Source organism: Cetorhinus maximus, chromosome 14, assembly GCF_964194155.1.
Source record: "Cetorhinus maximus chromosome 14, sCetMax3.hap1.1, whole genome shotgun sequence".
Classification (NCBI taxonomy): domain Eukaryota; kingdom Metazoa; phylum Chordata; class Chondrichthyes; order Lamniformes; family Cetorhinidae; genus Cetorhinus; species Cetorhinus maximus.
In genome coordinates, this window is record NC_135892.1 from 96,082,771 (window position 1) to 96,109,132 (window position 26,362).

At 43.6% G+C, this 26,362-nt stretch overlaps 1 protein-coding gene across 4 annotated transcripts in view; it reads right to left on the reverse strand.

The window, feature by feature from the left end:
* Positions 1 to 25,087, reverse strand: part of chrm3b (cholinergic receptor, muscarinic 3b) — a 1,038,143-nt gene extending 1,013,056 nt beyond the window's left edge. For all 4 annotated transcript variants that reach the window (XM_078557272.1, XM_078557271.1, XM_078557275.1 and 1 more), the window contains exon 1: positions 24,532 to 25,087. The gene's annotated coding sequence lies outside the window, so the exon portion shown is untranslated. The remainder of the gene's footprint in view (positions 1 to 24,531) is intronic.
* Positions 25,088 to 26,362: the final 1,275 nt, after the last annotated feature.

Genomic DNA, 26,362 nt, shown 5'->3' on the forward strand with positions numbered 1-26,362 from the left:
ACTCCTCTTTCCTATTTTCTTATTGTGTATTTGTGTGTGTGTGTGCATAAAATTGCAACCATCCCCCCAGGTTTGAGTGTATGAGTAAACAATACTTCTGATCTAACTCTAAAGAGAGTTTGCTGTGAGTCACTTTAAAAACTCACCTAAAAAACGGAGGGTTTGGCAAAATACGCCACAGCCTATTTCAAAAATTAAATCACCCCTGCTTACAGACAGACGACGAGAAAAATGAAGGAGTTCGGGTTTGCCTCTCTCCCTCTCTCCTGTCCACAATAGGGGTTTAATAGAATTTATTTTTCTCTTAATGGTTTCTTTTAACCCATTCCCTTGGATGTTATGATCAAATGATGAGTCCACAGTACTTTTTCTCTCTTCTGCCTTTGTAAATGTGCATGCTAATTGATTGATCATTATCTGACTTAGAGGGTAGGAAAGCCTCAACTGCTGTGTGTTGGGAGAGCTACGGCCTCTGTATTAGTTATCTTTGGTCCCCAGTTTCTCTTCACTAAGGTTGAGGTGTGAGACTGTAAAGTCCAAGGCTAAGAAGGATGCTGATTGATTTTACTCAAACAACACTTCAAGTGTCTCGATCGCTCCATTAGTTGCTTCATGTATGAATTTTGAAATGTTGGCTAGAGTAATGAAGGCAGGCTCCCTGCTGCACAACACTGGCATTGACACAGGAATCAGCGTGTAGCTCAAACCCTTGTGCAAAACGAAGGCAAGGGCTCAATTTTATCTCAGGCTTCGGGACTCCAAGGTCAGACTGAAAAGAGGGTCCCGAGCCCACACTTGCTGGCAGTGGCACCAATTCGGTGATTTTACCACAGACGGACTCCAAATTGGTTGACTGTGAGCCTGCCACCTGATTAAGGACGATGGTCAGGCCCCTGATGCTGCTGGCCCGATCAGAGGACCGGCAGCTCTGCAGCATCAGCAGCGCCACCAAGAGAGATGGGCACTGATGAGGCAGATCGGCGATCGGGGCATCTCCATAAAAAATTCAGGGAAGCAAGGATCGAAGAGGGAACCGTTGGGACTGTCTTCCCAACCTGTGACCCCCCCCTCTTTGGGTCATGGAGCCTCCAGCTCCAAGGCCCAGCCTCCCCCACCCACAGACTGCTGCAGGGAGGCCTCCACCATGAAGCTGGCTGTCACCCCATGTGGTGGTGGGTGGGAGCCATTGGCAAAATGCTGGTGGCCATGTAAAACAGCCTTAAAACAGGCCTTTAATTATGCAAATCATCCTTGAGGCAGGCAGCCAACCTGCCTCTCAACCCATCACTGGGGAACATCCCTGGCAGCAGGACTGCATCAGAGATCCTTGCCAACATGGCTCCCCGCTGTTTTACTGGACATCATTTGACCACCCCCCCCAACCCCGCCTCACCCCCAACCAACCCTATCCCCCTCAATCCTGCCACCTAAGGGCTGGTAAAATTCTGCCTAAGGTGGTTTCATAACATTTCCCCACAGAGGAATATAGCCTACTGTAGCACAAAAACAGCAGCCGCAATGGGAATTTGCAACATGTTTTGTTGGCAACAGGGCACTAACTCTACAAACAGCTTGCCTTAGATGGTGTCGCAATCTGTATATCTGGTCTTTAACTTTTCATTGATATCATGTTGTTCAAATAGATTTGTTCTTTTCTGAAAGCCACTGATATTTGTCCTGATCTCATTTGCAGCCTGGGTACCTCATGTGGTGGCTGGCCTTGGTGGTGATAATATCTATGGGATGAAAATGAACCTCCCTCCTATCCAGAAAAACATTTCCAAATTCCAACAATGTTTGGAAATCGAGCTATCCTCATATAAAGCTGAAACATTGCAGCCCTAGAAACATGCTCTTTGCCACTGGTGTCACAGTCAGAGTCATAGAGGTCTACAGCACAGAAAAAGACCCTTTGGCCCATCGAGTCTGCACCAGTCAAACAAGTACCTAACTATTCTAATCCCATAGCCTTGTATGCCACGGCATCGTAAGTGTGCATCGAAATACTTCTTAAATGTTATGAGGGTTTCTGCCCCTATCACCCTTTCAGGCAGTGAGTTCCAGATTCCCACCACCCTCTGGGTGAAGAAATTCTTCCTCGCATCCCCTCTAAACCTCCTGCCCTTTACCTTAAATCTATGCCCCCTGGTTATTGATCCCTCCACCAAGGGGAAAAGTTCCTTCCTGTCTACCCTATCTACACCCCTCATAATTTTATACACCTCAATCATGTCCCCCCTCAATATCCTCTCTCCAAGGGAAATAACCCCAGTCTATCCAATCTCTCCTCATTAGCTGCCATAACACATTGCCAAGTGTTGCATCAAGTGTTTGTGAGTGACCATTTTTCCACTTCTAAAGTGGGAAAGCGGCACTTCTCTCTCTAAGTATTCACTAGAGAGAATTGGACCACCGAATAATTTCTGATAATCCAATTAGGATTAGCAACTTCAGCATAAATGTCACAAAGATCTTAAAGAAGCTGAGAAAAGTCTCAAAACAAATGAGTCTCGAGGGATTGCAAGTTATTTATTCTAGGATACTAAGCGAGACAGGGGTAAGATTAGATTGTGGAGCAATGATGTCAATGAATGCTGGTGGAGGGACCTCACTAGACTGAAAACAAAATCAAATACATGCATTTCTGAGAGGCACAGGCAACCACAGGCCGTCTCATTGGTTAAATAAATTGTTTATCAGGAGCAAAATTGTGATATATCTTTATGACCTTAGTTATCTCAGCTGGTGCAAATATTATGGGGGAGATTTTGCCAAGCCCTTGGATGCAGGCTTAAAGGTGGAGAGGGGGAAGGTTGTGAGAAAAATCAGAGAAAAATGTGCAGGGCAGGTTTGCTGACATGTTCCTGTCCGGCCACTTTTTGCAGGGGCCAGCTGAGCACGTGTAAGGCAGGAATTCAATAAAGGTCTCTGGGGAAGCCATTAGAAGCAATTTTCCCATCATAATTCAATTTTTCCAGCAGTGCATCAGCTGGCTCTACACCTTGTCACCTCAGAGGAAGCGAGAACACAGCGGGAGGTCAGAGAGGCATGAACATTTGATGAACCCTGATGTTGCTCGGGGTGATGCAATGGCTTATTGTACCTCCATTTCCTCCCCCTCTCTCTCCTGCTGCATTCCACTCAGCAATGTTCTCACTACAGCCTCAGTGTAGGCTGCTAGCCGGTCTTGCAATGAAGTACACCCAATTGAGCTCCGGCCTCCTCAGCCTTTCCGCTGCCCCTGATTGGATGGCAGTCCCTGAGGCGGCCTGTTAATGAGTCACTTTGCGGGAGATTGAGCTGTCGGGCTCCTCAGCATGTTTTTCTTTATTCCTTCATGGGATGTGGGCATCCCCGGCAAGGCCAGCATTTGTTTCCCACCCCCTAATTGCCCTTGAACTCAGTGGATTGCTAGACCATTTGCTAGGCAGTTAAGAGTCACATTGCCCTGGGTCTGGAGTCACATGTAGGCCAGATAAGGTCATGATGGCAGATTTCTTTCCCTAAAGGACATCAGTGAACCAGATGGGTTTTTTTTTTAACAACATTCCTTGGTAGTTGTCATGGTCACCATTACCAAGACTAGTTTTATATTCCAAATTTATTACCCATCCTGGAGAAATTGGTTCAGCAACAAAAGACACCAGTGGAAAATATATTGCCTATAACAGAATACAATTCCAATTGTCATTAGCAATAACATGCCCCCTACATTGAATTCTGAAGAAGTGGGCATTGAAAGAACGTTGGCGTTCTAATATGCTCTTTCTTCACTAAGTGGAAAACATCAAAAGGTTCTAAGACCATCAGTTGAGGCTGCAGCTTCCTGATTTCTGGGCCCTTTCAGGCCAGCCCCCATAATTGAATACGTACTTTAAAAGATTTTTTGACATCGAGCAACCACAACGTATAATGTTGCTTCACCGACAGTAGAAAGATATATTTGGAAATGCTAAAGCTTTGCTCCAGTATGGTCATTATGAACTGAGGCATGTTCTTCACAGTGTACGTGGAGAGCAGCACTACAGCAGACAAAATTAGTTAGCATTTGCTTTTGTTATTTTCTGTGTTGGGGCAAAACACATTCTTGAATTCATTATCCTAATTCCTAGAGCCGATGGTGACTGCCTTCGCTTAAACTGGAACTTTCTCAACAAAATTAAATCTGGATTCAGTATTTCCTTTTATGGAGTTTCTATGTCAACATTCCTGTTGCTGCTTATCAATAGGTCTCAAGTTAGCTCCACTACAACCCTCAACAGCACCTCAACATTTAAAAGTAATGTTGCTTCTTTATATTGTCAGCGCACACATAAGAATCCGTTTATCACTAAATGTTATTTAACTCGAGGTTTTGTCAAATTTCTGATTGCTTTGTTTACATACATCAATGTTTGGAAAACTTATAACAAGGTAACTTGCTGCTTTTGATGCTCAACTCTACAGATCGTATTTTGGAATGACACAAACTTATTACTGGCCATGTGCTACTTGAGGTTAGTTTTCATGCTGATAATTCTTTTAAGCATAAATTTGAACATTTTCAATAAAGTAATCATCGCGATTGATATCGTGCTATCATTAGACTTACCGCTTGTAGCTTGGTTCATCAAAACCCAGGTTTTGTTATGTTTTTGATTGTTATTGACCAAAGCCCAACCCATTAACTTGAGGCATCCCTGGATGGACCCAACAGAGCTGCAGTCACCAGTCCTTATACTCTGGACCTGGAAAGCTACATTGCAGCAAACTGACACTCACTCACTGGGGGTGATTTGACTTTGGAGTGCGCTGACCATTCTGGCAGCAAAGAGCCCCCATGGTTTTGGATCTCATATTCTATTTCAGAACCAAAGATGTCCTACTCCAAGGCCTCTTCCACTGGAAATATATAACCGAGTATTTGAAGATGCTAACCGGTTCACTCAATCCTCCTTTTTTGTAGAATGGTGCCTGCTTTCATCTTTGCACCTCGTGTAGAAAGCTCAGTGGATCAACAACCTGCGATATGAGGAATACGAGCTGAAACTTATGTTTGACCACAGTGACCCTGAACCTTGGCTATGCCATGCTGTAAGATCATCTCAGTCACTTTATGTTGGGTTACAAAACACTCAAGCAGCCTTAAAAAGACATTGGCCAGTATAGTCCCAGATTAGCACTAAGTGCGGTAGTGGGTGGGAAAAAGGATGTTTTACCCATTGGCCACAATGGCAGCTTTTCGCACTGTATCATCCCATTCCCACCTCAATAGTTATGCAGCCACAGGAAGCACTCTGTCTCGCTGGCGGGTGGCCTCCAATTTGCCTGCCACACCATTACCTCACTGCTTCTTCATGCAGGGCATCATATTTAAACTGCAGCTATGCGCACATTTCTCAATGTTTGCAGCCCAGGAGGGCACTGCTGAAGATATAGCCCCAAAAGTCAAAAAGAGTGCAGCCTCCCATTTCAGTGACGTGTCCCTGGGATGCCTTCTGGAAACCATGGAGGCCCATCGTGATGCCCTCTACCCCTGCTCTGGCCCATCAGATTCACCACTCCAGCTTGGGAGGTGGTCAGTACCAACATTGCACAGAAGAGGTTGGCCATCCAGTGCAGAAAGAGGGTGAATGATCTCATCCATGCCACCACGGTAAGGCAGCCATCTCATCACTCTAAACTTACACACTCAAGCCCATCACACATTCACTAATATCTCACTCACTACCAGCTCAAGGGACATCACAACTCACTCTCTCACACACACACCCTCACATCTCCATCTGGCCTCATCTCCTCTGGAGACTGCCTCCTCAGCCCTCACCCTCTTCAGGACACTTGCACAGATCACACACATATACCCCCACACGCACCCTGGGATACCCCCTTCCCCATCATAGCCTTCGCCCTGCAGCTTCTTCTTTGCCTGAGGCCACTTCTCCCCCTTCCCCAAGCAAGCCCTAGCCCTGGAGCCACTGCCTTACGGCTGATCTGGTAGGGAAAGCCCTGCTCAACAGCCCCCCTAAAAGTGATGGGGTGCTGCCTGCGAAGCCTGGTGCTAATGACTGCGAATGCTTCCCGAAGCAAGGTAGGCAAACAAACCTCAAAGTCCCAAGTGAAATGCATTTCGGGAGCTGCTCATCATTTATGTACTGTTGTGAATGACGCCCGAATGATCCAGTCTTGGGGAATGTTTCCGGCGAGCAGAGCTTAAAGTGATATGCAGATGTATTAAAATGACGTTCCCGAAATGCAGTGGTGGGAAAGGTGGCCCGGCATTGACGGGTGGAGCAGATGATCACAAGCTGGCTTCACAACAGTGTGAAACCAATTTTTGGCCCTCTCGCCATATTGTCCACTCACGCCCGCCATGACGCCCAACGCCAATGGGGACAGAAAATTCCAGCAATTAACTGTAACAAAGTGACCCTCAAAACAAATAAGTTCTCTAGGACCTATTTCAATAATAAAGCAGTGGCACAGAAGCATTTCTGTCTTTAATCTATTCACTCATGTGTCTGCTGGACACTGGGCATTGCATTGGTCGCTCTGTAGGTGCTGTCATTCTCAATTTGCACAGATGTATTTTTTGGCCGTCACATGTTGGTACACATGAACGCTTTCAAGAGATTTCCACATTTATGCGCAGAACTGAATCCCATTCCATAGCTCAGACTGTTCTTCCTATTCCCAAAGTAATATTATGCAACTCAGATGATTACAGCACTTTGAAGATTATCTCTTTTTTGCGATCATGAGTAATTATAGCAACAACTCAGGACATCCTAAAATGCTGTCAGCAGGAATCGCAGCATTTAAAATGGTGCTAATCTGCTGCCACGAGTCTTTTCAATATCTACATTTCTATACAGATTTTAAAAAATTAAATCATGTTACATAAACTTCCATATGGATAGAGTTCTTAGACTTTTCAAAAAATTATTCGAAAAGACCAAATGATTTCCTTTCTCCAGTAGCTTTTGGCAATTATTGAGTGGGTAGTTTCATTCAATGAACTTTGTGTTTCAATGCCAGCAAGTGTTGCTGAAAATGTCTCTTTAAAAAGATATGTGCACTGCCGATGGAGATTTCTTGTTACTCACAAGCACAGACACACAAGTACAGTTTCCAATACCGAAGAAGCTCCAAGTATAGACACTATTAACCTTGGCAATAGGAGAGTTCACTGTTTGTCCTAAAGAAAACCATTGGTTGTACCAATGAAGAGCTAATGCCACTCCATAACTGCGCACTGATAAAATAATGTACTGTCTTCATCATTTTTGTTAATTCTTCTGTTGGGTGTAGACAGCACTGACAAAACAGAATTTACTGCCCTAGGGCGTTAAGGGCCCATAAAACCACATGGGTCCTCAGTAATGTGTAGGAGTGACAGGTGTTATGACGGGGCAGGTGATGTGTGCCAGGTGGATCAAACCCAGAAGGGAAACTTGGTCGCGCTATCACAACAGATTTGCGATTTGTATTTATTATGAGGTATGTGCACTGAATTCAGAAGTAGTGAATCCACCAAGGCCTTTAGAGATTTTTTAAAAATTAAATTAAAATATTTAATAACAAAATAAAAGATTTCAAGCATATACATACAACTACAATTACTTACTACTAAAACAGATCCTAAAGTTCCTAACTGACCTGACTCCCCGTTATACACACCCTTTAAGGCAACAGTCCAAAATAGATTTTAGATTTTAAACAATACCCACTTGACAGTGGAATTCCGAATAGATTCCCCACTTTCAGTTACTTTACATAGCAGACTTATGCACAAATGGCTGGAGGCTTCTTAAAGGCTGTTTCACACACTCCTGTTAGATCTTAAATTGCTTTTCCTCACGTAGCCTTTCATTCTCCTTTATATATGTTTCTCTCTCTTTGATATGTAAATCCTATTGTTTCATATGTCTTTGAAACTGTATCTTCCTCATAATATAAAAACTTTCACGTTGCCAATATTGCCTGTAACCTGGGTAGTTGTAAACAGGCTAAGGTCCCTTTGAAATCCAAACAATCCCTTCATTTATCTAAAAATGCAAATTCCCTTCACACCTTACATGCTAAGCCAGCATCCACGTTTACTTATTAGCATGTCAAGCACATTTCTACACCGAGCTTCTTTGGATGATTTCAAGCTTGCCGTCTACTTGACTCCAAATGTAATTAAATCACACAAACAGAACCACCTATACTTACCCCCATAAACCTACTTCACAATGAACCAGAAAAATATTATGAAATTTATTATACTTTCGTCTCACAGGCTCCCTTCCCGAATGAACACTTGTGAACCAGTCAATTTTTATAACACTCTGGCAGCTACCTGGATTTATTGAGCTCACTTTCACAAGTTCCCATGGTGGAGTTTCAAACCTCAATGGTACAATTGCAGCACCATGAACGCTAGGTTACTATACTTTCTCTCTTGCATGTGTGGTAAACCTCCCCTTCTCAACATTCAGGAACTTGTTCTGTGTAGATGAGGTTCAAGAACTCAAAGCAAAGTTGTGTTTGTCACAGCATCTTAAGCATCAGCATGTACTGGGCCACTGGGATAGCAACAAGCAGAAACCTTGGATCCCAGTGTAATTCCTGTGATTCAAATTGGAAATTATCGAGTTATCCTAGGAATATCAAGAGCTTTTTTGTGGAATCATCATTCTTCAGAATTACTGGGATTTAATGGGGCAGTGTGGGACCCAAAATCCCTCACCAAAAACTGGCAACACCCCGGCTGATCTGGTCTCCTGGAGCCCCGAGGGAATTAAGATCCTAACTGGCAGCTGGAACCTTGCTGCCAGGGCTCCCAGTTCCATGGGGAACATTTAATTGCTGTACTCCCTCCAGTGGAGCGGGAATCGCAACCCTGAGAGCTGCCAGCCTACTTAAGATCCTCAATTCGCATCCAGGTGAGAAGGCCTTCCTGCCTCAGACTTAATCAGAGGGTGGCGGGATCTCCACCTTGCACCCTCCGCCTGATCACATAGACCCCTCCTGCTTCCGAACCCACCTTGTGGGGGCATTAAATTCCACCCATTATGGACAGTGCCACCTTCTTGTTACCATTCATAGCAATATAGCCGATATGCTTCACTTACATTCACTCGCATCTATTGGAGCTCAGCACAGGAACAAGTGGAAACCCATTATATTTAACAAACAAATGAAATACCACCTGAAGTAGGTTAAAGGTTACAACTTTGAAACCTGCTGCTGAGCGTAGAATTGAGTATCTCCATATGGGACACAGCTTCTTCTTGGCTACTGCGAGACATCAGACAGATTTGAAATATCAGCCTTGTCTTTATGGATGGATCATTGCCCAGATTAGCCACCATTAGTGCCCTGGAAGGTATATGTTAACAGTCCATCAAAAGGAATGATCATAAGCAAGGGGAAATTAATAACTGACGTTTCTTCTCAGGGAGAGAGGTAAGAAATTTCTTTTAAAAAAATTAATAACACAAGCAAGGTAAACAGCCTTTTACCTCTCTACCTACTTTTATTAATCAGATTTTCACTGATCTGCTGAACACTAAGGACATCATTAGTGGATCTGATTAGAGGAGTTAACAAGCCTAATGCCATGTGATGCTGAATTAATATATTTGTGAAATGTGAAGGTCACTGACTTGTCCTGAATCCCGCCTCTAATCACAGCCGGAGTCCGGATTTGTCTGTAAACAGATTTCTACACAAAACTAACCCCAACTCTGCATCTGGGTTAATGGGATGCCATTAAGGAGCTGTTATGTCCCTACAGTTGTAGGTTCATAGAAAGTCATGACAGCAGCTCTCAAGTAAACTGTCCATCATCACCTGGCTCTCCCTAAAATTATATTCTTCCAGTGGCTTCAGCAAAGGCTCATGTTTAATATCGAGTTTGTTTCTCCGTTAGGTAATCACAGCCGGTGCTTTATGTTAGGGGCTTTACAATTGGCCTCAGCAGCTGCAAGAAAAAGGAGCAGGAAAAACAGCTGCGGAAGCCGCCATGGTCCCTATCCAGTGACTTTGGCAGGAAGGACACATCAGATGAGGGCAAAACAGGTTTGGTTATGCAATTTCTGTCCTTGAGGTGGGCCTTAAAAGATCAAGGAGGGGGAGGTGGAGAGGCAAAACAATTTAGGGAGAAAATTTCAGAACTTGGGGACTTGTCGGTTTTGGAGTCAGATCCAGTAGCCACAGGGGCCAGGGATCAAAGGGCTGAGGATTGAAGGGGCCATGAAAATGGGGGTGGGCATAGGGAGGTCTGCAAATGGGAATTACTGCTTGCCAACGTCTGTGCCCTTGTATCACACTCTGAGCATGGCCTTCAATGGGTCATGGATTGTTTCGTAAAAGCGGTTGATGACTATGGGCTAACTATCAGTTTAAGGAAGACAGAGATATTCCACCAACCATCACCAAACTTGACTATACCCCACCTACTACAACTAGCAATGACACAACCCTGAAGGCTTTAGATAACTTTACCAATCTCGGAAGAACAATGTCCAGAAATGTCTGCAATGACAAATAGAATTGCCAGAGCTAGCTCTGCTTCTGCCCGTTTACACAAGAGACTGTGGAGGAAATGAGGTGATCAAACTTGCAACAAAAGTTGCTGTGTACCAAGCTGTAGTAGTACCTACCCTCCTATATGCCTGTGAGACATGGAGTCCCTTCCCCAGACATATTGAGCAGTTTTATAGGTTCCTCAAGAGATGTATTCAAAACATCTTGGGCATCAAACAGGAGGATGAAGTGCCCAACACTGAGGTACTTAAGAGCTGAAATATCTGGAATTGGAGCATCTATCATCAGAGCTCAGCTCAGATGGTGTGGACAAGTAGTATATATGGCTGATAATAAAATTCCAAAGGCAGTCATGTATTCACAACTTAAACTTCAACACTGCCTGCGAAGTTGGCCAAGATTAAGGTTTAAGGGCTCCTGGAAGGTGAACCTTAGGAAATGCAGCATGTCCTCCATGAACTGGAAGAAAAATACACAAGAAAGAACGACCTGGGGGTAATCTCAAAGGATGGTGCTGCTTCCTCGGAACAGCAAAAAATACAGGCAGCAAAAAGAAAGACCGGGCAGTCCCAACAAAAACACAAACAGTTCATCCTTGTCCCAGCTGTGGAAATCCATACAGGTCTGATTCCACTCGGGCTGGACAGCCACAACAGTTGACTCTACACACGCAAGAAACAGCAATTTTCTATAACAATCCAGAAGGAAAAAACAGTAAAAACTGGGAAATAAGAGCACTGGTCCGATCTGTTTTATTTCCTTCTGGGAAAGGGAACCTGAAAGATAAGGGGTTGAGAGACGAGGCTGGGGATCAGAAATGGCAGCAACCGGCAGGTGGTTTAGGCGTGGAGATGAGTTGGTCTTCAGTCAATCAAGTAAATAAATGTGAAAAAGCTACCAGGCGATCCCCCAAGCACGGTTTCCCTCAACACAGCCTCAGAACAAAGTAACCTAGAATTCGTAGCCTCATACGGGTGTTGGGCTCTTTACTTGGATATGGAAAGAGAGTTACATTAGCTTCAGGCATGGCCGAAAGATACCATGTTTCTTCTTCCCCATCTCCACCAGAAATTTCTTCCTGACATTTTGGGGCTTGGCAGGCGGTTAGCGCTTGAGAAATGAGTGCCGCACAGCTGAATTTATAAGCCTATATTTCTTATTTAAAAAATTAAAGGAATGAAAATGTACTGCATGTATTGCAATAGAAAAAATCCAAATCTTCCCTTACACACATTCAAGATAGGCTTTGCAGAAAACATAAGGCAATATCAATGCCAAAGTTGAAATAAGTGTGCCAGGTACAATTTATGCATCTCTGCATACATTCCAGAATCTCAATGATGCTATGAGATGAAAGGGTAGATTTTATGAATTAATGTTCCTAATGCATTACAAGCACATATCAGGAATTTGAGTGAGGAAGCCAACGGGACCGGCAGGGTTTTCTGTCCATTAGTTTTATGCCTCAAGCCTGTTCTGCCAATTTTTGCTTTCCCTGTGCCTGTTCTGCATCTGCAGTACCAGGGCGGATGAGCTGAAGATCTATCTTAATTGACTGTAATCTTGGTTCAAAGCAATAACTCTTATCTCTTGATGCCGTTTAACAGCCAGTTGCAAATCATTGGGATTCAAGCCTCACGTAAGCTGTCCAGCTGAAATCTCCTGTTAGGTTACAATTCAGCAGATGTGTGGGCCTAAAGATTTGTGCATCTGCGCTTCATCTGTGCCCCCTTCCTGACTACTTCCAAATATACCCAGTATTGTGGATATTCTCAGATTCCAGGCTGAAACATTATTCCCACGATAGGAGTTATCAACTCAGAATACATTATTTTGGCTGAGGTAGCACCAGGAATTGTACAAAATGGGTGATATGGGTTGGGGGGTGCGGTGGTGGTGGGGCTGGTGGGTGATAAAGGGGTGGGGGAAAATATAACTGATGAGAAATTGCATGCAGTTTGCCTCAGGTTAATCATGTATGATTAGTTCTTTCTGCAGGTCGGCCTTTACATTTCAGACAATGAATATTTGAAAACCATTTCTATCTAATCAATGGTACAATGAGGTGTCCTTTCCATTCTATGAAACACCTCTTTTCAACCGTAAACAATGTATTTTATCAACAATTTCAAAGCCGTGAGAACACATTTTGCGTATTTAGAAGGTGATTATTAATAATTAATATAAAGCCACCTGGTTGCACTGTGAAACAGTGTAAACAAGTGGAAATGATAGGCTGGACATTGGTGCTGCCAAATCAGTCTCAGTGTTAGGAATCTGTGATAACGCAGATGTCAAAGCTGCTTTGGTACTATTTGTATTGGGTAAAACAAAAAGCACAGTGAAAAAGGCTCTCAGTGTGCAATAAACAGAGCAGCAACATGATTCCTCTCGGTTCAAAGAATACTTAATAGCGACTTCCTTTTGTACTGTCAACACTGATCCAAGAGTAACTTTACTTCTGTTCAAATTGCTTTTACGAAAAGCAACCATACTTAGGCCTTCCAATTCTGGCATTTAATTTGGGGGAGTATCGGTGTTTATTTCAGGTGACCACTTTTTTCGGTATCAAACGTTTGTTTAGGCAGCTCAGTCATTAGTTTTGAAAGCCTCGGTGGGGACACGTGCTTTTTGGGAGATGTGGTGGTCGGGGGAGTTGGGTTATTGCTTATTTTTTGGTGACATCGGGACCTAGGTGAGTCAAAATGTCCCCTGACTTAATGTTGGGAAAATGGAGCCATCCTCCAAGGCACACTCCACCACCACCACACATCTTGACTCGATCAACAGCTGTTACTTCAGGTTGAGTCAGGGTATGTGGAACCCTTGATGTCCTGCTAAACCAATTCGACTCCATTACAGAGATCATTCTCTTCCATCTGTGTAACACCTACCCTCTATCTTACCTTTCCCCCCATCACCCATACTATAGGAACATATTAGGACAATCAGACCCTCGCACCAGTTCCACCATTTAATGAGATCATGCCAAATCTGTATCCTCACTCCATTCACCTGTCTTCGCACTGTATCCTTTAACACCTTTGGCTAGCAAAAATCAAGCAATCTCTGGTTTAAATTTATTAATTGAGCCAACATCTATTGCTTTTTGTGGGAGTGTTCCATGCTTCTACCAGCACTTGCATGAAGAACTGTTTCCTAACTTTGCTCTTGAGTGGCCTGACTTTGATGTTAAGGTTAGACCCCCTTATCCTAGTCAATCCCACCAGCAGAAAATGTTTCTATCCATTCCTTTCAAAATTCTAAAAGCTCTAGGACATGTCTTTATTTGATTGACTTCTCTAATGTACTTCACATGGCAGACATAAACACCATAATCACACAGGTTTCACCCTTCCAGTACTCTGGTTCTGCCTGAACTCCACCTAATGCCCATTCTGTGAAATAGCTACAGAACTATGCCCCTCACTATTAAGTCACTTCATGGCCCTTCCCCACCTTATCCTAAAGATCTCCTGCCACATGTCCCCACAGGTACCCCACATCCCTCTAACAGCAGGCTAACCTTTGCTCCTGTTCCTTGCATTCCACTGTGGCGGTTGCTCATTAAGCCACTATACTCCTGCCATCTTAAACATATTAGTTCTCTTCACGTTTCCATCTCCTTCCTGCCTTTTTAAGCCTCCCTAAAACCCATACCTTCTACTTTACCTTCGCAATTGCCCCTAACATTCTCTTTTTCGCTCATGCTTGTTGTTGACAGTTTTTTTCTTTCTTTGTGACATCAGAAGCATTAAAATACAAGCTGCTGGAGTTGTTGACTGTCAGGAAGATATAATAATTTTCATAATGTTATTGGAATTTACTGTAAAATAGAGTAATAGTGGGGTCTGTGTCTATGTGTGTGTGTGTGTTTGTAACTTAATTGAATTAAAGGCAGCTGGTCTGAAGGCTTTGATGTATCAGGAGATAGCCTAGGTTTGACATGTTAAGTAGGTAAACATGGCGGAAGTTTTAGAATGTAAGAGGTAAAGGGACCATTTGTGTTTTAAATAAACTAGACTAGCTTGAATTCAAAGGAGGGGTGAAATATATCACCAAGCCAGGGGAAATTAAGAAACAGTGGGCAGAATTTTGCCCTCGGTTGGTGGGCGGGCCCCACCGGCTCGGCAGCGGGTGGGCAGCCGAACTCCGCCGCCGCAACGGGGCCCGCCGCCATTTTGAGTGGGCGGGCCAATTAAGGCCTGCCCGACAGGAAGCGCTATGCACTTCCTGTGCAGGAGGTGGAGGGATTCCCCATCTGTCAAAGTGCGCTCTTGCGTGCATGCACGCGAAAGAGCTCACTGATCACTGAGACTAAGTGCTGTTTCAGGGAGATTACTGACAGTCTAAAAAACTTTAAAAATAGATCAGTTAAAAAATTATTAACATGCCCCCCTCATGTGACAATGTCACACGAGATGGGACATGTTAATAAATATCACATAAAATTTATTAAAGTTTAAAAAAACGGACATGAAACCTCATCCCGCCAGTGGATGAGGTTTCATGTTTTATCAGAAGCCCGCTGGGGCTCCTAGCCTGCCCACCAGCCTTAAGGTTGGACGGGCAGGTCTTTAATTATCTTAATTAACCTGTCAATGGCCTCAATTGGCCGTTGACAGGTCGGCAGGCGGACAGCTGATTTCGCTGTCCACCCGCCTTTCCAAAAATTTAAATGGACCAGGATGACATCGGGGGTTCCTCCCGACATCATCCTGTGTCATTTTCCCGTCGGTAAGCGGGCACCGCCCCCAAATCGATGACGGGAAAATTCAGGCCAGTGTGTTTATTTTTCCCAAAGATAAGTGGTAGAATTGGTACGATGAGAGAGTTTTATTATTAGAGAGGTAAAGTCCAAAGACATAGGCCAGAATCTTTGGGTTGGCGAGCAGGGGTGGGCCCCACTTGCCGACGCATAAAATGACACTTAGTGACGTCGGGTGTGCGTCCCAACATCACCGCATGTCATTTAGATCTTCAGTTCAGCGGGCATGCAGCAGAGTCAGCTGCGCACCCACCGAACTGCCAAAGGCCTATTAAGGACATTTAAAAACTAATTAAAATAATTAACTGAGCTGCCCATCCAACCTTAAGGTTGGCGGGCAGGCAAAGAGCCCAGGCAGCCTTCACATTTATCATGAAACCTCATCCACAGATGGGATGAGGTTTCATGAGGGTTTTTAAAGTTTAATAAAAAATTTTAATAAAATTCATTGTCATGCCCCAGCTCATGTGACACTGTCACATGAGGGGACATGTCTTAAATTTTTTTTTCTTTATTAAAATTTTAACCAGTCATACTAATCTCCCTGAGGCAGCTCTGTGCCTCAGGGAGATTTCTGCACTCCTACGCACACATGCGCATAAGAGCACAGGCCCCGACTCAGTGTACTCCCCCTGCCCGCACAGGGAGCGCTCAGCGCTTCCAGGCGCACGACACGCTGGGTGGGCCTTAACTGGCCTGCCCACGTAAAATGGAGGCGCGCAGGTGATCACGGGCAGCGGTCAGCTGCGCGTCCACCCGCACCAGCACCAGCCCAACTCCCCCCCTCACTCCCCCCAGACAGGGAGAAAATTCACCCCATAGTGAAACAATGGGAATTTACATTCAAAGGGGAAAATATATATAAAGGAGAGAAAGCTGTGTGTAAGGGTAGGCATTCTAAGATCTAAAACAAGTATGAAAAGCCTCCAGCATCTAAGCCTCAAGCTGCTGCCTACAAAGAACTGAAGCTAAGAAAACTCACTTTGAATTGGATTGTCCAGGATATTGTATTTCTTTGCCTGGGTCTTTTAAAATCTGTGTGTCTTACTGTTGCCTTAACAAAAGTGTAACTGGGAGTTAGGTTAACTAGGGGATTTAGAAGTTACCATAGTACTAATTTGTAGACCTATGTATGTGCTTAAAAGAATTTCTTCTATTAATAAAGGTTTCATTTAGTTTTGTAAGAAATCTATAAGACTCGGTGGCCTTATTATACTGAATTCAGGGCATGCATCTTAAAATTTGTACAAATTGCAAAACACTTGTGGCAGTTGTTTCAAGTTTCCCTTTGGGATTTGAGCAGCTCAGCATTTACCATCGGCTATGCCATAACATTGACTAACAATATGCCTTTTATGTTGACATCAAGTTTGATACCTAAGCCAGGATCTTCAGGTCGGCGTGCAGAGGTGGGCCCCGCTCGCCGACACGTAAAATGATGCGCGGTGTCATCAGGCGTGTGTCCCGATGTCACCGTGCGTCATTCTGATCTTCAGTTCAGTGGGCGCCCACCGGAATCGGCTGCGCACCCGCCAAACTGTCAAAGACCTGTTAAAGCCATTTAAATATCAATTAAAATAATTAACACAGCTGCCCGTCCAACCTTAAGGTTGGCGGGCAGGTGAAGAACCCAGGCGGCCTTTGCATTTATCATGGAACCTCATCCATGGGCAGGATGAGATGTGATGAAGGTTTTAAAATTTAATAAAATTTTTTAATAAGGTTCATAGACATATCCCAGTTCATGTGACACTGTCACATGAGGGGACATGTCTTAAATTTTTTTTTCTTCTTTATTAAAATTTTTCAAAATCAAACTAATCTCCCTGAGGCAGCTCCGTGCCTCAGGGAGATTTCTGCACTCATTCGCGCACATGCGTGAAAGAGCGCAGGCCCCGACTCAGCCTCCTCCCCCTCGCCCGCACAGGGAGTGCTCAGCGCTTCCGGGTGCTCGTCATGCTGGGCGGGCCTTAATTGGCCCACCCACGTAAAATGGCGGCGCGCAGCCGATCGCCGTCCACGTCCACCCGCGCCTGCTCCCGTCCAAGCCCCCCCGACAGGGAGAAAATTCTCCTCCATATCTGGACCAGTCTTTATACCAGTATAGCATCATTTTCATACTGATTGGATGTCAGTGCAAAATTCAGTGTGATGCAAACTCAACGGCCTGAATTTTCCCGTCAGCGAGTTGGGGGTGGGGCCTGCTCGCCGACGGGAAAACGACGCGGGATGAGGAACCCCCGATGTCATCCCGCCCCATTTAAATATTCAGGAAGATGGGTGGACAGCGAAATCAGCTGTCCGCCAACCGACCTGTCAATGGCCAATTGAGGCCATTGACAGGATAATTAAGGTAATTAAAGACCTGCCCGTCCAACCTTAAGGCTGGTGGGCAGGCCAGGAGCCCCAGCGGGCTTCTGATAAAACATGAAACCTCACCCACTGGCGGGATGAGGTTTCATGTCCGTTTTAAAAATCTTGAATAAACTTTATGTGAGATTTATTAACATGTCCCATCTCGTGTGACATTGTCACATGAGGGGGACATGTTAATTTTTTTTTATTTTTCTATTTTGACACTTTGAAGCACCTTGCGCTTCCCGTCGGGCAGACCACTGGGCAGGGCCTTAATTGGCCCACCCACTTAAAATGGCGGCGGGGCCCGCTTCTCCGGCGGAGTTCGGCTGCCCGCCCACCGCCGAACCGGTGGGGCCCGCCCGCCATTCGAGGGCAAAATTCTGCCCAACATCTGACTCAGCAGGTGTGCCAGCGTCTGTGGAGAGAGAAACAGAGTCAGCGCGTTCTTCAGAAGAGTCTGAAGAATAGTCACGTGAATTTGAAACATTTCTAGATGCAGCCAGTCCTGCTGAGCTTTTCCAGCATTTTCTGTTTTTATTTCAGATTTCCAGCATCTGCAGTATTTTGCTTTTATCAACATCAGACTCCCTGGAATCGTTTAAACTGCACACATACATAAACTAACAATCATTAATAACTTTCAAACGTGAAACGTTTTCTCAAATTATCCAATTCTAAGAAAAGTCAATGACAGTTAAGAGGTTAAATGCATTTTAATGACCCTATTTGTCTACCAAATGGAAATGCAGTGCAGTGATCAGTAAGCCCCAGCCCCATGCGGATTGAAGGACAAAGTCTTTGATTTTAGATTGAAAACAGCGAAAAGTGAATTTCGCACAGTCATTAGATGTTCTAATGGGATTTAATTAATATGGATTACAGTTCCTTCTTTAGTTTTCCTAAGACCGTATTTCAGATCAGCTGCTAGTCATTACCAGCAATGGCTACCCATGCTCAATGAACTGAAATATCCAACGGATCCAAAAGCAAAGAACAGCCAAAATGTGATCCCTGTCTGCTGTATATGCACACTTTCATGAGGTATTATTGAATTAGCTGAGCAACTGACCAACTAGGTATCTTATTTCACATTCTCACACTGTTGAAGATCCCAATCTAATTTGTTCTAAGCTGCTTTCAAGTCATTACCTGTTTGAGGCTGACTGCAACGTAATTGCATATAACAACTTGTAAAAGCACCTTGTTGTTCCTGATTCAGAACAGCAGAAAACATTTTCTGCTTCCGCACAAACTTACCATTAATGCTGCTGTCCTGCCATCGGACTACTGATCAAACAAAGAATTGTGGTCATCTTTAGCTATCCATTCAATACAAAAAAAAACTGCACACTGGGAAGGCACTTTGATGAAAATCTGATTAATTCATTAGTTACATGTTAATATGCTCATGTTCCTATGTCCTTGAAGTTAGAACTTTCAGGAATATTTAGGGGGTTCTGAAATATCTCTGCTGGAACAGAATGTTGCTTTAGCACTGTAGAGATGCACTTCACAGGGAGAAGTGATTCAAATGTTCATCTCAGTGAAATACAGTGCCTTTACTTATCCTGTAATGTCGCATTTCTATGTTATTACTGTTAGAAGAGAATTTTGACCAGAATTGGGGATTTGTTGAAAGAAAGGAAGCATTTGCTTTTATATGGCGCCTTTCACAACCTCAAAACATCAAAAGCACTTTAAAGCTCTTTTTTAAAGTGTAGCCACTGTTATAATGTAGAAAACGTGGCAGCAAGCTCCACAAACAGCAATCTGATGATAAGCATATGATCTGTTTTAGTGGTGTTGGTTGAAGGATAAATATTGACCAGGATACTGGGGAGAATCCCCCCACCCCCAACCCTCTGCTCTTCTTCTGGATACACAACATCAGAGGCCTGGAAGGAGTTGAGTGTACACAATGTTGCGCCTCACAATGAAGTTAACGAGAGGATGTGGAACGTTACAGATAAAAATTTAGGGGAGGGAAGACAAGAGTTGGTCTGATGGTAAGCAGTAGGACCAATCACACACACACTTTCATCGATCAAATTTTTATACTTCTCATCAACATAGGTTAGCTTAGTCGGCTGGGCTGCTGGTGAGTGATGCCAACAGCGTGGGTTCAATTCCCACGCAGGCTGAGGTCATCTATGAAGGCCCTGAATTCTCAAACTCTCCCCTCGCCTGAGGTGTGGTGACCCGCAAGTTAAACTCACCACCAGTTGTCTCTCTCTAACGAGACAGTAGCCTCTGGGACTACAGTGATTTTCACTTCACTCTTTCAATTGCCTGATTTTTCAGATTGCTTATACCCTTCACTGACCCTGCTGAAGATCAGTGCAGCATTGGCAGCAACTGTTGACATGGTCATTATACTCTGCATGGCTAAAGATTACTACAGGATACATATTTCAGAGACCGGAAGCTCTTGTGCTCAGCAGCGCCACTGGGGAGACTTTGGTTGCTGCCGGAAGTTCAGCTACCGGAGTCCCAGGCATGCAGATTGACCAGGCCACAGGTAACTAATGGGGGCGAAGGAGATTTGTTGCGTGAGGTCGGGGGGAGAGGAGTGTAGGGGGTTTGGCAGCAAGGGTAGGGGTTGGCTCTCAATGTCTAGTCCCAACGTCTAGTCTCTTGGTCAGACACTGAGTGCCTTTGATCGAGGAGCCCCACCGCCCCCACCTGCCAGAAGTGGAAAGTTGGCCACACAGTTTTACTTGTCATGCATGCCACATAGCAACAGGTCCCACTGCAGCTGGGACAATACCAGTGGCAGCAGGATGAGGCCCTTAAGTAGTCATTAATTTGCCACTCAAGATCATCAACTGGCAGCAGGGGGGGGAAGGTCAACCATGGGCCTTCCTGCCCAGAACTTGATTCTGACAGAGACGGGGAGGCGGCGTGGTTCAGGTGCGCCACCATCCTGTCTAATGAAATGTCCTTCCCGCCTCCAAGCTCGCCACCTGAGAGAGCAGAAGATTCTGCCCGTCGTATCTGTCAGAAATAAAATCTGTTTGGTGAACTGCCTTCTCAGTTCATCACCGCCACTCAAATCCAAACAGAACACGCTCTACCAAGAAAGCTTTAAAACTGCTTAACAATTCATGTTTAACTTCTTACAAATTTGTGCTCCTGTTCAGAGCTTCACTTGCAAGGAGGTCAGGTCAGGTCAGTGCTGGATTTTTTTTCTCCATCTATAATAATAATATGCAGTTTTTGGCTCTCATTCTGGTTGGTGTGTTTAAGGGGTGCGTCTGTTGATCTATTCGGTTGGCATTGTCTGGGTACACTCAATATCCAAATGTTACAGTAAAGTTTCAAATTATCCAATTAATTAACCATCAACCCACAGGTGCAGAACAACTTCACCAAACATCAAGCGCTCCACAAAGGGGTGGAGGGAGGAAGGAATGACATAGGAGGGGTGGTATGGCATGAGGCTGGCTATGGCATTAGAGGATGACATAGAAGGGAAGGCATGGGGTGAATGACATAGGAGGGTCAGGATTGGGGGCTGAAGGTGGCATAGGCAGAAGGAATGGGATGGGATGGGGATGGGGATGGAGATGGAGATGGATTGAGAGGATGAAAGGAATGTGATGGGTATGGCATGGGAGGGATGGCATGGGATGGGTGCAGTAAAGACACTAATTTCACCACAAGTGCTTTGTTAGTTAACATGAATTGACAAGATCTCCTATTGGGTTTACTGTTCTTGATGCCTGAATGATTGATATGTTTTTCCCTCCCCTCACCCCTTTAGTGCACGAAGTTCATTGCCAGGAGCATGAATTTGTAAGAGTTATCCTCATAAAATTTTGAAAGAAAATTGATTCAAGAAAAAATCCAAAAATGGGAATTCCATGATCTTTGGTATTTTGAGAGCTAGATTACAAAGAAAATGAAAATTGTTTGGAAATATTTGATGAGGCTTAACTCAGGTAGGGCATGGCGACAGTGTTGTTATAAACCGCTAAAGTGAAGCTTGAAAGATTTATAAACTGGCCAACTGTGTGTTAGAATCAATCATCCACGCCCAAACTCATAGTGTGTTTTAATAAAATCTAGTATGTGCATTCTCTTCCCATTGATGGGCTCCACCACACTTTTTAATTATTGGTATGAAGGCCACTATAACAAAGGGTTTTGGTGTGCAAGTTCACTTAGTGCAGCAGGAAAATGAAGTTTGTACCATAGAATGCACAATTTATTTTCCTACATTTGGGAGTTTATAGTCAGGTATCCGGGCCATCCGCTTTATGTTACATATGTCTTTTTTGAGGCAAGCATATCAGGGAATAAATACACTATAATCTTCACATTTTTTATTTCAACAAGTGAAGGTTAACACTGCATTGCACATGGAACAAAGTTGGCTCATTGTAATAGTTACTGACAGCACAGTCACATCCAGGAACTAATTGCCTTGACAGGATGAGGCAGAAAACTCAATCCAACTCAAATAAAGGGGTGCATGTCAATTTAAAACAAACTACTTTTTTCTTTATTTCAATCAGCAAGCATTATGAGACCTATTACAGTGCATTTTCCCACCTGTTGGCATCTCGTTCACTTAGACTAAGGGAAAGACATGAGCTTGCATCTAATAGAAATGATTCTGAGCATGGTAAATGCTACATAACAGCAGAGGAATTGCTAATCTCAGACAGCAGGATATGCGTCTCATTCGCAGCTTTTGGGTTTTGTACATTTTGGTGGAACTACTTTGTCACCGCTTTACATTTGCTGAAGATTTCTCTGTGAATGCCAATGCGATACTGCCAAAAGCACTATGCAGATTGGTAAGAAGGCTTGATACCAGATTTCAGGGATCTTTTGCTTTGCATGGGGTGTTGAGGTTAAGCAGATAAAAATACAGGGAGCAAACTTCTTCGAGTGGCAAAGGATGATGCATCACCTGGAAATGTGATGAGGAAAACCTTTGTTGAAATAATCAACCTCATTTTTTTTTAAATTAGGGAGTTATCTGTTTTATGCAGATAGAAATCAGTGTTTGAGTTAAAAACTGAATTCAGTCAACACCATCAGCAATATTTAGACACTCTTCTCACATTCACAACATTAGAAACAAAAGCAACACACAATCAACATTTCTTAATAGCTTAAAGCAACAAGGGAAAATGCAGCAAAAACCATTGCACAAGGCAAAGCCAGTCGAGAACGAGCGTCCTCTTGTGCAATACTCTCTTTATTAATTATTAATACACATCAAAGGATTAACCACATAACAGCTTCTCACATCTGTATCACAGCCTTCACACCAAATCCCCAGCATTTCTATTAAACATTCACCAGCATGATAGCTGTGACAGGACTGGCTACAGTGATTAACTAATAAACAAAGGCCGCTATAATAGTCAAACTACATCCACTGCCCCTGCGAAAAAGACTTTGCAGAGTTGTTCACAGGATGTGATATTTAAAGAAAGAGATTCCCACAGTTTGAATTTCTAATGCCTTGAAGAAATTTTCGTTTAAATCAGATAAAGGATAGCCGTTGGTGGAAAGATTGGTTGATAAAAGCTCACCTCCAGATTTAGGTTAGCTTGCAATGGGCTGCATAACTATAATTTAGCTGGAACGTTACCGGTAAGCTATCTAGTGTTCTTTGTATGTATATGCAAAGATTTGGGATAACTCCCTTGGTGTTGTACTCTGTGCTCCTATTTATAAAGCCAAGGTTTCAGATACCTTTTTACTAGCCTCCTCGACTTATTCCCCACTTGCAAAGATGTGAGTGCATCAATCCTCCGACAGACCCTTTAAAATTGTAGCATTTACATTTCATTGCCTCTCCTTATTCTTTTTTCAAAACACATCACTTCACACTTCACTTCTTACTGCAGGGGGATGAAAAATTGATGGGCTACAGGGCAAAAGCAAAGGTGTGAGGCTCTCTTTCAAAGAGATGGCACAGGGACAGTGGGCCAAATGGCCTCCTTCTGAGTTGCATGATCCTATGAGTACATCCCCCCTGGGTCTATTACATTAAATGAATGGCTCAATATAACAATCATTCATGGATCTCTGCTAAAGTAAAGCCCAGATTACTGCTTTGCATTTCCACAGAAAAGATAAACACAGGCCTCAGTTAAATGTCCAATGTCTTTCAATATGCACTCACCCGGTTTTGATGGGGAGCAACTTTCATGAGTATTTCATGAAACGTTATGTACTTCGTGAGCCACTTGTGATTTTCGCACAGAGATCTTAGCATTTCACTAAGTCGATGAAGGGTGATGTGGAGACAAATTTCCCTAAGTGCTTTGCATAGGTTTTAGGAGACCCCTACAAAATTAATTTTATTTGCCCTTCTCCACCCCCCGCCCCCTTCTCCCTGACTACACAGATCTTTCAGGTGCTTTGCATTCAAAAAGACTTCCAATGAAAAACATATATCCCTTTTTTAATAATAAATGCAATGCTTGGAAAGCTTCATTGCATGTGGGAATAACCATTTCTTTTCGTTATTGAAGAATCAAAATCACATTCACACTGTGACAGATCTGCATTGTGAAAAATGTAGTTCATGCCAAGCCTGATTACCACAAGACAGAGTAAGAAGGGAGAAATTGCCGACACCTTTTACAACAGTAAAAGAGCTGCTATTCTCTGCCTTTTACCTTTATTTGCGAAAATGCCCAATGCTCTCACAGAAGAAGCTGTAATAACTCATCACTTCTTGCAAACATTTAACGTGAGAATTAAGCTTGTGTCATCTTTTCACAAACTATTCTTATCACCATAAAGTACAACTTTATCAATTGGTAGACAGAAGCTTTAGATTCTCTGTCCAGGTTACTCAGTTGATTTCTCTTCCTTCGCAAACACAGGCATGATGTAAACAATAAATGCAGTTATGGACTCACCACAAGCTCATTATCGTTCCTGGCTTCCTCGAGATCAATTTCATTCCCCCTTTTTGGACAGGCTTTCTTCTTTCTGGTTTTCTCGCTTTAGGATTGTTTCTCCCTCCCAAAAAACACCCACATCGCTCTGCATTTGGAAGTCCGGCAGACTTTTTTTAGTTTAAATGTTATTTTATTGACAGCACGTGCTCCAAGGTTTTATTGTACAAAGTGAACTGCATGGCTCCCTTGCTCTGTGTAAATGCAGAGAGGGCTGGTTAGCAAGTCCCAGCTTTTCTGATTAACACCCGACAGCGATGATAAATTGCGAAAACAGTTGTAATTCACCTGATGGGTTGCTGGCAAGACTGTCACCCTGGTGGAATCAATTAACTCAGAGAGCTGCTTACTTCAGCCACTGTGAATACAGGTTCAGCATCCAGGAACATTTTTGGCTCCTTGACAGGAACACGTCCAAACTGTTTTCTCCACAGGTTTGGTTTTAAACAGCCGAAATTTTACCTTCGCAACCTGCTTGCTTTAAGCTTTCTGAGCACTTTAACTGTTAATCAAATTTCCTTCCTATTACGAAGTTGTAATAAGATCTAGCTGTGGAGCTGCGTGTAAAATGCTGCTCTGTGACAGCCCAAACAGGAGGAGGCCATCCTGACCCTCAGTTACAATTGGCTATCTGTTTGCCTGTCAATCTGCATGGGTGGGTTTTTTGAGGTGCTCGATCAAAGCTAAAAGAGAGCCTGTTTCTGATCACCAACATGACACGTTTTTTTTATCCAGGCAAGTCTGAAGGATTGCAGACAAATTTATAAGAAGATGTGACATTAAGATTGTCCTATATGAACCATCGGTTATTTATGAATAAGAAGTATTGCTTGCCCTAGCCTCCGAGAATTGCAAAATCAACAAATTTTATTTCCTTGAGATGGGACGACTGACCTTCAGAGCTCAAAACAGAATTCAGCTCAGCATTGCAAGATGATTGTTGCATTCAAAATCTAGGCTGACTCCCCAGTGCAGTAGTAGTGCTGCACTATCAGAGATGTTGTCTTTTGGATAAGACGTTAAACCAGGTAGACGTAAAAAAAGCCCCTGGCACCATTTGAAGAATAGCAGAGAAGTTATCCTCTGTATCCTGGTCAATATTGATCCCTCAACCAACATCACGAAGGCAGCTTATCTGCTCATTGTCACGTTACTATGTGCGGGACCTGGACATACTCAAATGGGCTAACTGCCTGTAGAGGCATGGAAAGTGCCAGCAACTTTCCAAATTTATTAAAGTCACACCCCGGACCCAATTGCAGACTGGCCCTGGGCTTCCACAAGAATTTCTACCACTTTGTCTCATTACAATTTGTAGGATAAGGGTCTGGCACATATAGGGTTATCATGGGACTGTGTACAGAACCGTCCACACAGTGATGTAAGAGAACACATGACCCGCACCTAGGGGTCCGTCTGGTGTTGGACAGAGCTGTGTGTACTAGCAAGCATGGGGACAGCTCCTAACTTGAACCCTTTACTGTATACATGTATACAGTTCTTGTAGTTTGTACATATATACAGTTAACCTACTTAAAACGACAAAGACCTCATTAAGACCTACTGTACAGTGTCCAACAACCCACAATGTGGTGGCAGCAAATGTAAAAACCCAAAGCCTCGCAAAAAATGCAGAGAAATACTAAAACACTGCAAGGTGAAAGAAAAATTTGAAAAACATTCTGACCTGAAGAAAAGCTTGAGAAGCAGATGCACAGATAAAAATCACCAGGGAAATGCTCCAAAGAAAGGCTTGGAAGCTGAAGGCAGAAATTTAAAATTCCTCACTGCA